Source organism: Pleurodeles waltl, chromosome 5 (genome assembly GCF_031143425.1).
Source record: "Pleurodeles waltl isolate 20211129_DDA chromosome 5, aPleWal1.hap1.20221129, whole genome shotgun sequence".
NCBI lineage: Eukaryota > Metazoa > Chordata > Amphibia > Caudata > Salamandridae > Pleurodeles > Pleurodeles waltl.
The window spans coordinates 1323821660-1323834120 of NC_090444.1; the positions used below are offsets into that span (position 1 = coordinate 1323821660).

At 48.7% G+C, this 12461-nt stretch overlaps 1 protein-coding gene across 9 annotated transcripts in view; it reads left to right on the forward strand.

The window, feature by feature from the left end:
• Window positions 1–12461, forward strand: part of SYNCRIP (synaptotagmin binding cytoplasmic RNA interacting protein) — a 392640-nt gene that overhangs the window by 135851 nt on the left and 244328 nt on the right. The window lies entirely within an intron of this gene.

Sequence of the window (12461 nt, forward strand, 5' to 3'; positions counted from 1 at the left end):
CTTAGAGAACTTTGGAGCAATAGCTATGCCTAGACCCTTCTCTTAGCCAAACCCCAGAGAGTATGTCCTGACACTAGGTGTATGTGTATATCCCTAGCTAGTAAGTGGTCTTTCCTGCAGAAAGTACCAAGTGACAGATTGGTAAGGTAATTGCAAGTGCTTATCCAACTGCTGCACCACCAATGTAAGAAGCTGGCCTGGTATGTGGTGGGTACCCATGGTACTTACACCTTATACCAGGTATCCCTTCTTAGTGAAGTGTAGGCAGTTTCTAGAAGCCGGGCTGTCTAGGGGTAGCTGTGATTGAGTAGCCAAGGCCTATCTAGGAGACATGCAAAGCTCATGCATTACCCCTGTAGTCACACAGCACTTACACACATGAAAGAAAACACTCAGTTGTACAAAAATAAAGGTACTTTATTTTTGGTCGGTGTAACGAAATTGCTCCCTGTTGCAGTTACCCCCCACTTTTTGCCTGATACTGATGCTGACTTGACTGAGAAGTGTGCTGGGACCCTGCTAACCAGGCCCCAGCACCAGTGTTCTTTCCCTAACCTGTACTTTTGTATCCACAATTGGCAGACCCTGGCATCCAGATAAGTCCCTTGTAACTGGTACTTCTAGTACCAAGGGCCCTGATGCCAAGGAAGGTCTCTAAGGGCTGCAGCATGTCTTATGCCACCCTGGAGACCTCTCACTCAGCACAGACACACTGCTTGCCAGCTTGTGTGTGCTAGTGAGAACAAAACGAGTAAGTCGACATGGCACTCCCCTCAGGGTGCCATGCCAGCCTCTCACTGCCTATGCAAGTATAGGTCAGTCACCCCTCTAGCAGGCCTTACAGCCCTAAGGCAGGGTGCACTATACCATAGGTGAGGGTACCAGTGCATGAGCATGGTACCCCTACAGTGTCTAAACAAAACCTTAGACATTGTAAGTGCAGGGTAGCCATAAGAGTATATGGTCTGGGAGTCTGTCAAACACGAACTCCACAGCACCATAATGGCTACACTGAAAACTGGGAAGTTTGGTATCAAACTTCTCAGCACAATAAATGCACACTGATGCCAGTGTACATTTTATTGCAAAATACACCCCAGAGAGCACCTTAGAGGTGCCCCCTGAAACTTAACCGACTGTCTGTGTAGGCTGACTAGTTCCTGCAGCCTGCCACACTAGAGACATGTTGCTGGCCTCATGGGGAGAGTGCCTTTGTCACTCTGAGGCCAGTAACAAAGCCTGCACTGGGTGGAGATGCTAACACCTCCCCCAGGCAGGAGCTGTAACACCTGGCGGTGAGCCTCAAAGGCTCACCCCTTTGTCACAGCCCAGCAGGGCACTCCAGCTTAGTGGAGTTGCCCGCCCCCTCCGGCCACGGCCCCCACTTTTGGCGGCAAGGCTGGAGGGAACAAAGAAAGCAACAAGGAGGAGTCACTGGCCAGTCAGGACAGCCCCTAAGGTGTCCTGAGCTGAGGTGACTAACTTTTAGAAATCCTCCATCTTGCAGATGGAGGATTCCCCCAATAGGGTTAGGATTGTGACCCCCTCCCCTTGGGAGGAGGCACAAAGAGGGTGTACCCACCCTCAGGGCTAGTAGCCATTGGCTACTAACCCCCCAGACCTAAACACGCCCTTAAATTTAGTATTTAAGGGCTACCCTGAACCCTAGAAAATTAGATTCCTGCAACTACAAGAAGAAGGACTGCCTAGCTGAAAACCCCTGCAGAGGAAGACCAGAAGACAACAACTGCCTTGGCTCCAGAAACTCACCGGCCTGTCTCCTGCCTTCCAAAGAACTCTGCTCCAGCGACGCCTTCCAAAGGGACCAGCGACCTCTGAATCCTCTGAGGACTGCCCTGCTTCGACGACGACAAGAAACTCCCGAGGACAGCGGATCTGCTCCAAAAAGACTGCAACTTTGTTTCAAGAAGCAGCCTTAAAGAACCCTGCAACTCCCCACAAGAAGCGTGAGACTTGCAACACTGCACCCGGCGACCCCGACTCGGCTGGTGGAGAACCAACACCTCAGGGAGGACCCCCGGACTACTCTACGACTGTGAGTACCAAAACCTGTCCCCCCTGAGCCCCCACAGCGCCGCCTGCAGAGGGAATCCCGAGGCTTCCCCTGACCGCGACTCTCTGAAACCTAAGTCCCGACGCCTGGAAAAGACCCTGCACCCGCAGCCCCCAGGACCTGAAGGACCGGACTTTCACTGCAGAAGTGACCCCCAGGAGTCCCTCTCCCTTGCCCAAGTGGAGGTTTCCCCGAGGAAGCCCCCCCTTGCCTGCCTGCAGCGCTGAAGAGATCCCTTGATCTCTCATTGACTAACCTTGCGAACCCGACGCTTGTTCTAACACTGCACCCGGCTGCCCCCGCGCCGCTGAGGGTGAAATTTCTGTGTGGGCTTGTGTCCCCCCCGGTGCCCTACAAAACCCCCCTGGTCTGCCCTCCGAAGACGCGGGTACTTACCTGCAAGCAGACCGGAACCGGGGCACCCCCTTCTCTCCATTATAGCCTATGCGTTTTGGGCACCACTTTGAACTCTGCACCTGACCGGCCCTGAGCTGCTGGTGTGGTAACTTTGGGGTTGCTCTGAACCCCCAACGGTGGGCTACCTTGGACCAAGAACTGAACCCTGTAAGTGTCTTACTTACCTGGTAAAACTAACCAAAACTTACCTCCCCCAGGAACTGTGAAAATTGCACTAAGTGTCCACTTTTGAAATAGCTATTTGTGAATAACTTGAAAAGTATACATGCAATTGAAATGATTCAAAGTTCCTAATGTACTTACCTGCAATACCTTTCAAACAAGATATTACATGTTAAATTTGAACCTGTGGTTCTTAAAATAAACTAAGAAAAGATATTTTTCTATAACAAAACCTATTGGCTGGATTTGTCTCTGAGTGTGTGTACCTCATTTATTGTCTATGTGTATGTACAACAAATGCTTAACACTACTCCTTGGATAAGCCTACTGCTCGACCACACTACCACAAAATAGAGCATTAGTATTATCTATTTTTACCACTATTTTACCTCTAAGGGGAACCCTTGGACTCTGTGCATGCTATTCCTTACTTTGAAATAGCACATACAGAGCCAACTTCCTACAGTCGGACAATACCACAAAATACTAGAAAGGCAACCCTCCGATAGGAGGTAAGTAATAAACTAAATATATACACTAGTAATCCGAAATAGGCATAGAAAATGTTAGAAAACAGTGTGAATAGCAATAACCAATAGTGACCCTAGAGGAAGCACAAACCATATACTAAAAAAACATGGAATGAGATCAAAGGAGCTCCACTTAGGTAAGTGGAATGTTTAGAGGGGAGCTGGGAGTACTAGAAAACCACAAAAGTAAGTAACACAGTAACCCCTAGTGACCTGGAAAGCAGGAGTAAACCAAAAGGAGGAACAAGATGAAGACACCCAGACAAGACTGCAACAAACTAGGGGTGGATTCCTGAAGACCACCTGTGGAGAGAGGGGGACCAAGTCCAAGAGTCACATTGGAGTCCAGGAGTAGGAGCTACTACCCACCCAGCTGTACTTGCAGGAGTTGGTCGACGGTGATGAAGAACAGGTCCGCACTGCAGCCCTGAAGCTGGAGAATATTTCCTGATGAATGCAGAAGATGTTCCATGCTGGAGTGAAGATTGCAAATGGGTGTCAGTGCAGGGATTCCACCAACAAGCCTTGGCAAAGGCAAACTCGGGGTTGGGGGAAAAGTTGTGCTGCCGGAGACCATCAAGACCCAGGACGGGCAGTCACAGGGGACCCTCCACGTCGCAGAGAGTCCACAGGACCTCAGGCAGCGCCCGCAGGATAGGGACAAAGAAGTAGGAGTCCTCGCAGCACTACAGGAAGGGATCCCACGTTGCAGGAAGGCGTGCTTGAAACTGGAGCTATGTTGCCTGAAGATCCCTTGGAGGAGATGCAAACAAGCCTTGGCAGCTGCAAGATACGTGGTGCATGGGGGTACTGTCCTGTGTGGGAAGGCAAATGCTTACCTCCACTAAAGTTGGACAGCTGCCAGAGAGGACCAAGAGGACTATTCCGGACCACCACCTGTTATGCAGGATCCACGCAGCTCAAAAAGAGGGGAGATCCACGCAGCCGGTCATCGTTGCAGCAGGTGCCTGCAGATGCAGGGGAATAACTCCTTTATTCCCAGGGAGATTCCTTCTTCTTGTGCAGGCTGAAGAGTTGCTGTCTTCTGAGGATGGAAGGCCTGGGAAATGTTGCAAAGCTGGCAGTCGTTGTGGAAACAAAGTTGCAGAAGAGTCTTCTTTGTTGATTGCTGCATTGTTCATTTCCTAGGGTCTTACATGAGTGTACCAGTGTGCCAATTGTGGGAAGAAAAAGGTACAGATACTAATTCAGAAAGGAGAGCGCATAGTCACTGGAGTCCTGGTTAGCAGGATCCCAGTCAAACACACTGACAATCGGGCAGAAAACGGGGGTAACCATGCCAAGAAAGTGGGTACCTTCTTACAGTCCCCTTCTTTTGCAGGAGCTCTTCTGTCAGGATCCACCTTTGGTTTCTTCAAATCTTGCTTTGATCTTGCGCAGTCCTTTTCCAAAGTTTACCTGTGGGTTTGGGAAAAAACAGGTAGTTACCTCTTCTCTCCTTGTTGCTGGGGGGCACACTGATACTTTACCTTTTGGGGTTCCTAGTTCCTCCAGCTCCCCTCTATGGACTCCACTTCCTTGAGTGTAGGACTGCCTTTCCCATTGCACTTACTTATTATATGGTTTGGACTCCCCCTGGGGCCTTCACTATTTTCTATTGTTTTGCTATTTACTATTGCTCTCTATTCTAATCACTGACTTCTAATGTGTATATAATAGTGTGTTCGATGGCATCTGTTGCTGTAGATACGCATGTTCTGCAATAGCTCGCCATCTGGTGTTGGGCCGGAGTGTTACAAGTTGTTTTTCTTCGAAGAAGTCTTTCGAGTCACGGGACCGAGTGACTCCTCCTTTTGTCTCCATTGCGCATGGGCGTCGACTCCATCCTCGATTGTTTTTTTTCCGCCATCGGGTTCGGACGTGTTCCTGTCGCTCCAAGTTTCGGAACAGAAAAAATAGTTAATTTCGGAAGATTTTCGTCGGTATTGTTGCGTTCGGGATCGGCATACTTACATTCAACACCGCATCGAAGATCGAAGAGCTCCGGTGCCCTTCGGGGTAATTTTTCGATCCTCCGTCGGGGCCTGGTCGGCCCGACCGCGTGCTGAAGAACGCCGATGGAACGGACCCCGTTCCGTTTCTGCCCCAAATGCCACAATAAATACCCCTACACAGACCAACACTTGGTCTGCAACCTGTGCCTGTCACCTGAGCACAGCGAAGACACCTGCGAGGCCTGTCGTGCGTTCCGGTCCCGAAAAACACTCCGAGACCGTCGAGCCAGAAGACTTCAAATGGCGTCCGCACCGACAGCCCGACGGGAGTTCGAGGAACAGGAAGAGGAAGGTACCTTCTCGATCCAAGACTCAGACTCCGAAGGATTCGACGATACACAAACCGGGAGTAAGACGTCGAAAACCACACAAAGAAACATTTACAAGGCCCAGGGGACGCCACTGCCACCAGGCCATGGCTCAACCCATAAAATCGGTGACCGACCGTCGGCACCGAAAAAGGCCCAAACAGTGCCGAGATCGTCCGACTCCGGTCGAGACACCGGCACGCAGCCTTCTCGGGACCGAGAAAGTGCTGGAGACAAGCCTCGACACCGAGATGCCGGTGTGGACACGGCTCGACGCCGAGACAGCGGCACCGAAACAGATCGACGCCGAGAGGTTTCGGCCCCGAAAAGGAAAAAAGTCACCTCGGAGCCGAAAAAACACGCAGACACAGTTTCGACGCCGAAACAAACTGCAAGCGACCCAGCTTCAGGCTCTTATACAGAAGAGCACTCGCTGACCTCCCAAATGCAGAAGCATAGGTTTGAGGAAGAGCTACAAGCAACTGATGCGGACCATACGCAAAAGCGTATCTTCATTCAGCAGGGGACAGGAAAAATAAGCACCCTTCCCCCCATTAGGAGAAAGAGAAGGTTGGAGTTCCAGACGGAACAAGCACCACAACCAAAAGTGGTGAAAAGAGTTACACCACCACCCTCTCCTCCGCCCGTGATTAACGTTTCACCAGCACAAACGCCATCACACTCCCCAGCTCACACCACCATGAGCCAGGGTGACCAAGACCAGGACGCATGGGACCTATACGACGCCCCAGTGTCAGATAACAGCCCAGAGGCATACCCTACAAAACCATCTCCACCAGAAGACAGCACCGCGTACTCTCAGGTGGTGGCTAGAGCAGCACAATTTCACAACGTAAGCCTCCACTCAGAACAGGTCGAGGATGATTTCCTGTTCAACACACTCTCCTCCACCCACAGCTCCTACCAAAGCCTGCCTATGCTCCCTGGTATGCTCCGGCACGCAAAAGACATATTTCAGGACCCGGTCAAAAGTAGGGCAATCACACCAAGGGTGGAAAAAAAGTATAAGCCGCCTCCTACAGACCCGGCTTTCATCACAACACAGCTGCCACCAGACTCTGTTGTTGTAGGAGCAGCTAGGAAAAGGGCCAACTCTCACACATCTGGAGATGCACCACCCCCAGATAAAGAAAGCCGCAAGTTTGATGCAGCTGGTAAAAGAGTCGCAGCACAAGCTGCAAACCAGTGGCGCATCGCGAACTCCCAGGCACTACTTGCGCGCTATGACAGAGCCCACTGGGACGAGATGCAACATCTCATTGAACATCTGCCCAAAGACTTCCAAAATAGGGCAAAACAAGTGGTTGAGGAGGGACAGGCCATCTCCAACAACCAGATCCGCTCCTCCATGGACGCTGCAGATACAGCTGCACGGACAATTAATACATCTGTAACTATCAGAAGGCATGCATGGCTCCGAACGTCTGGATTTAAACCAGAGATTCAACAAGCAGTTCTCAATATGCCTTTTAATGAAAAAGAACTGTTCGGTCCAGAAGTGGACACAGCGATTGAGAAACTCAAAAAAGATACGGACACTGCCAAAGCCATGGGCGCACTCTACTCCCCGCAGAGCAGAGGGAATTACAGCTCATTCCGTAAAACGCCCTTTCGAGGGGGGGTTTCGGGGTCAAAGCACACAAGCCAGCACCTCACAAGCCACACCGTCCAGTTACCAAGGACAGTATAGAGGAGGTTTTCGGGGACAATATAGAGGAGGGCAATTCCCTAGAAATAGAGGAAGATTCCAAAGCCCCAAAACCCCTACTACTAAACAGTGACTCACATGTCACTCACCCCCTCCACACAACACCAGTGGGGGGACGAATAGGTCATTATTACAGAGCATGGGAGAAAATCACTACAGACACTTGGGTTCTAGCAATTATCCAACATGGTTACTGCATAGAATTTCTACAGTTCCCTCCAAACATACCACCAAAAGCACAAAATTTAACAACACACCATTCCAATCTCCTAGAGATAGAAGTGCAGGCACTATTGCAAAAGAATGCAATCGAATTAGTGCCAAACACACAAATAAACACAGGAGTTTACTCACTGTACTTTCTGATACCAAAGAAGGACAAAACACTGAGACCAATCCTAGACCTCAGAGTAGTCAACACTTTCATCAAATCAGACCACTTCCACATGGTCACACTACAAGAAGTATTGCCATTGCTAAAGCTGCACGACTACATGGCAACTTTAGACCTCAAGGATGCTTATTTCCATATACCAATTCACCCATCGCACAGGAAATACCTAAGGTTTGTATTCAAAGGAATACATTACCAATTCAAGGTACTGCCTTTCGGATTAACAACCGCACCAAGAGTCTTTACCAAATGTCTAGCGGTAGTCGCTGCACACATCAGAAGGCAGCAAATACATGTGTTCCCATATCTAGACGACTGGCTAATCAAGGCCCATTCGTTAATAGAGTGCTCAAATCACACAAATCATATCATACAAACCCTCTTCAAACTAGGGTTCACCGTCAATTTCACAAAATCCAAGATTCGGCCACGCAAGGTACAACAATACCTGGGAGCCATAATAGACACATCAAAAGGAGTAGCCACTCCAAGTCCACAAAGAATTCAAAATTTCAACACCATCATACAACGCATGTATCCAACACAAAAGATACAAGCAAAGATGGTATTACTACTCCTAGGCATGATGTCATCATGCATAGCCATTGTCCCAAACGCAAGACTGCACATGAGGCCCTTACAACAATGCCTAGCATCACAGTGGTCTCAAGCACAGGGTCACCTTCTAGATCTGGTGTTAATAGACCGCCAAACTTACCTCTCGCTTCTGTGGTGGAACAACATAAATTTAAACAAGGGGCGGCCTTTTCAAGACCCAGTGCCACAATACGTAATAACAACAGATGCTTCCATGACAGGGTGGGGAGCACACCTCGATCAACCCAGCATACAAGGACAATGGAACGTACATCAAACAAAACTGCATATCAATCACCTAGAACTTCTTGCAGTTTTTCAAGCACTAAAAGCTTTCCAACCAATAATAGTTCACAAATACATTCTCGTCAAAACAGACAACATGACAACAATGTATTATCTAAACAAGCAGGGAGGGACGCACTCCACGCAGTTAAGCATGTTAGCACAAAAAATTTGGCATTGGGCAATTCACAACCAAATTCGCCTAATTGCACAGTTTATACCAGGGATACAAAATCAACTCGCAGACAATCTCTCTCGAGATCACCAACAGGTCCACGAATGGGAAATTCACCCCCAAATACTGAACACTTATTTCAAACTCTGGGGAACACCTCAGATAGACTTGTTTGCGACAAGGGAGAACGCAAAATGCCAAAACTTCGCATCCAGATACCCACACAAACAATCCCAAGGCAATGCCCTATGGATGAACTGGTCAGGGATATTTGCTTACGCTTTTCCTCCTCTCCCTCTCCTTCCTTACCTGGTAAACAAACTCAGTCAAAGCAAACTCAAACTCATATTGATAGCACCAACTTGGGCAAGGCAACCCTGGTACACAACGCTGCTAGACCTATCAGTGGTACCCTGCATCAAATTGCCCAACAGGCCAGATCTGTTGACACAGCACAACCAAAAGATCAGACACCCAGATCCAGCATCGCTGAATCTAGCAATCTGGCTCCTGAAATCCTAGAATTCGGGCACTTACAACTTACCCAAGAATGTATGGAAGTCATAAAACAAGCAAGAAGGCCATCCACCAGGCACTGCTATGCAAGTAAATGGAAGAGGTTTGTTTGCTACTGCCATATTAATCAAATACAACCATTACACACAACTCCAGAACATGTAGTGGGTTACTTGCTTCACTTACAAAAATCTAACCTAGCTTTCTCTTCCATTAAGATTCACCTTGCAGCAATATCTGCATACCTGCAGACTACCTATTCAACTTCCCTATATAAAATACCAGTCATTAAAGCATTCATGGAGGGCCTTAGGAGAATTATACCACCAAGAACACTACCTGTTCCTTCATGGAACCTAAATGTTGTCCTAACTAGACTTATGGGTCCACCTTTTGAACCCATGCACTCCTGCGACATACAGTTCCTAACCTGGAAGGTGGCATTTCTCATCGCCATTACTTCCCTGAGAAGAGTAAGCGAGATTCAGGCGTTTACTATACAGGAACCTTTTATACAACTACACAAAAATAAAGTCGTCCTAAGGACCAATCCTAAATTTTTGCCAAAGGTTATTTCACCGTTCCATCTAAATCAAACAGTGGAACTTCCGGTGTTCTTTCCACAGCCAGATACCGTAGCTGAAAGGGCACTACATACATTAGATGTCAAAAGAGCATTAATGTATTACATTGACAGAACAAAGAACATCAGAAAGACTAAACAACTCTTTATTGCATTTCAAAAACCTCATGCAGGAAACCCAATTTCAAAACAAGGTATAGCCAGATGGATAGTTAAATGCATCCAAATCTGCTACCTTAAAGCTAAACGACAGCTGCCCATTACACCAAGGGCACACTCAACCAGAAAGAAAGGTGCTACCATGGCCTTTCTAGGAAACATCCCAATGCAAGAAATATGTAAGGCAGCCACATGGTCTACGCCTCACACATTCACCAAGCACTACTGTGTAGACGTGTTATCCGCACAACAAGCCACAGTAGGTCAAGCTGTATTAAGGACATTATTTCAGACTACTTCCACTCCTACAGGCTGATCCACCGCTTTTGGGGAAATAACTGCTTACTAGTCTATTGCAGAACATGCGTATCTACAGCGACAGATGCCATCGAACTGAAAATGTCACTTACCCAGTGTACATCTGTTCGTGGCATCAGTCGCAGTAGATTCGCATGTGCCCACCCGCCTCCCCGGGAGCCTGTAGCAGTTTGGAAGTTACCTTCAATTATTTATATATGTATCATCTCAACCTTAAATAAGTGCATACTTAGTCACTCCATTGCATGGGCACTATTACTACAATTCAACTCCTTCCTCACCCTCTGCGGGGAAAAACAATCGAGGATGGAGTCGACACCCATGCGCAATGGAGACAAAAGGAGGAGTCACTCGGTCCCGTGACTCGAAAGACTTCTTCGAAGAAAAACAACTTGTAACACTCCGGCCCAACACCAGATGGCGAGCTATTGCAGAACATGCGAATCTACTGCGACTGATGCCACGAACAGATGTACACTGGGTAAGTGACATTTTCATTTCGCTCATCTCCTAGTGGAGTATTGCCTACACAGTATTTTAGTGTTCGATGGCATATGTTGCTGCAGATACACATGTTTAGCACAGTCCGCTGCTTGGTGTTGGGCTCGGAGTATTACAAGTTGTTTTTCTTCGAAGAAGTCTTTTTTGGTCACGGGACCGAAGGACTCCTCCCTCTTCGGCTCCATTGCGCATGGGCGTCGACTCCATCTTAGATTGTTTTTTTCCGCTGTCGGGTTCGGACGTATTCCTTTTCGCTCCGTGTTTCGGTTCGGAAAGTTAGTCAGAATCTCGGAAGAAAGCGTCGGTATTGTTCCGTTCGGTATCGGGATAGTTAGGTACATCGACACCGATCATCGGAAGACTTTGGGGTAGCTTCGATCCCCCATCGGGGCCTGGTCGGCCCGACCGCGTGTGACATCGAAGCCGATGGAACGGACCCCGTTCCGTTTCTGCCCAAAATGTCACAGTAAGTATCCTTATACAGATCAGCCCTTGGTCTGTAACTTGTGCTTGTCCCCCGAGCACAAGGAGCATACCTGTGAGGCCTGTCGAGCCTTCCGGTCCAGAAAAACACTCCGGGACCGAAGAGCCAGGCGTCTACAAATGGCGTCCACGCCGACAAAACAACGTTTCGACGACGAAGAGGAAACATTCTCGGTTCCGGACTCGGAATCCGGAGACTCCGACGTCGAACAACAACAACAAACAAGTGAGTAAGACGTCGAAAATAAAGACCATCGAAAAAAACAAAAGCCCAGGGGACGCCACTGCCAACAGGCCATGGCTCGACCCATAAAACCGGCGACCCGTCGAAGGCGCCGAAAAAGGGCACGCCCATAGCGAAGACACCCGACTCCGGTCGAGGGACCGCCATGGAGCAACCTCGGAGCCGAGATAGCGGCTCCGAGAATCAAAAACAAGATGCCGGCACCGAAAAACATCGCACCGAGACACACTGCCGAAAGCCACAAAAATTCAGTCGGTACCGAAGCCGAAAAAAGATTCTCTCTCGGCGCCGAAAAGTTCCACACCTCCTTCCTACACAGAGGAACAAGGGATAAGTGGCCAGATGCACAGATTTGGACAAGAGCTCCAAAGTGTAGAATCAGACTACACACAAAAGAGACTATACATCCAACAAGACACAGGGAAGATATCAACTCTTCCCCCAATAATGAGAAAAAGAAGGATCGGATTCCTCAAGGATGACGCACAACCACAAGCCAAAGTGGTTAAAAAAGTCACGCCTCCGCCCTCTCCACCACAACAGGCATCGCCGGCACAAACTCCGCCACAAATGCACTCACCAGCGCAAACTTCTGTAAGTCAAGATAATCAGGATCAAGACGCTTGGGACCTATACGACACCCCAGTGCCGGACAATGATCCCGATTCATACCCCACAAAGCCGTCACCGCCAGAGGACAGTACCTCATACTCGCAACTGGTGGCTAGGGCAGCAGAATTCCACAATGTCCAACTGCATTCCGATCCTATAGAGGATGATTTTTTATTTAACACCCTCTCAGCTACACATAGCCAATATCAATGTCTCCCAATGCTACCAGGGATGTTACGGCACGCAAAACAAATTTTTGAAGAGCCCGTAAAATCAAGAGCCATCACCCCAAGGGTGGATAAGAAATACAAACCACCACCCACAGACCCAGTGTTTATTACTTCGCAGTTACCACCTGA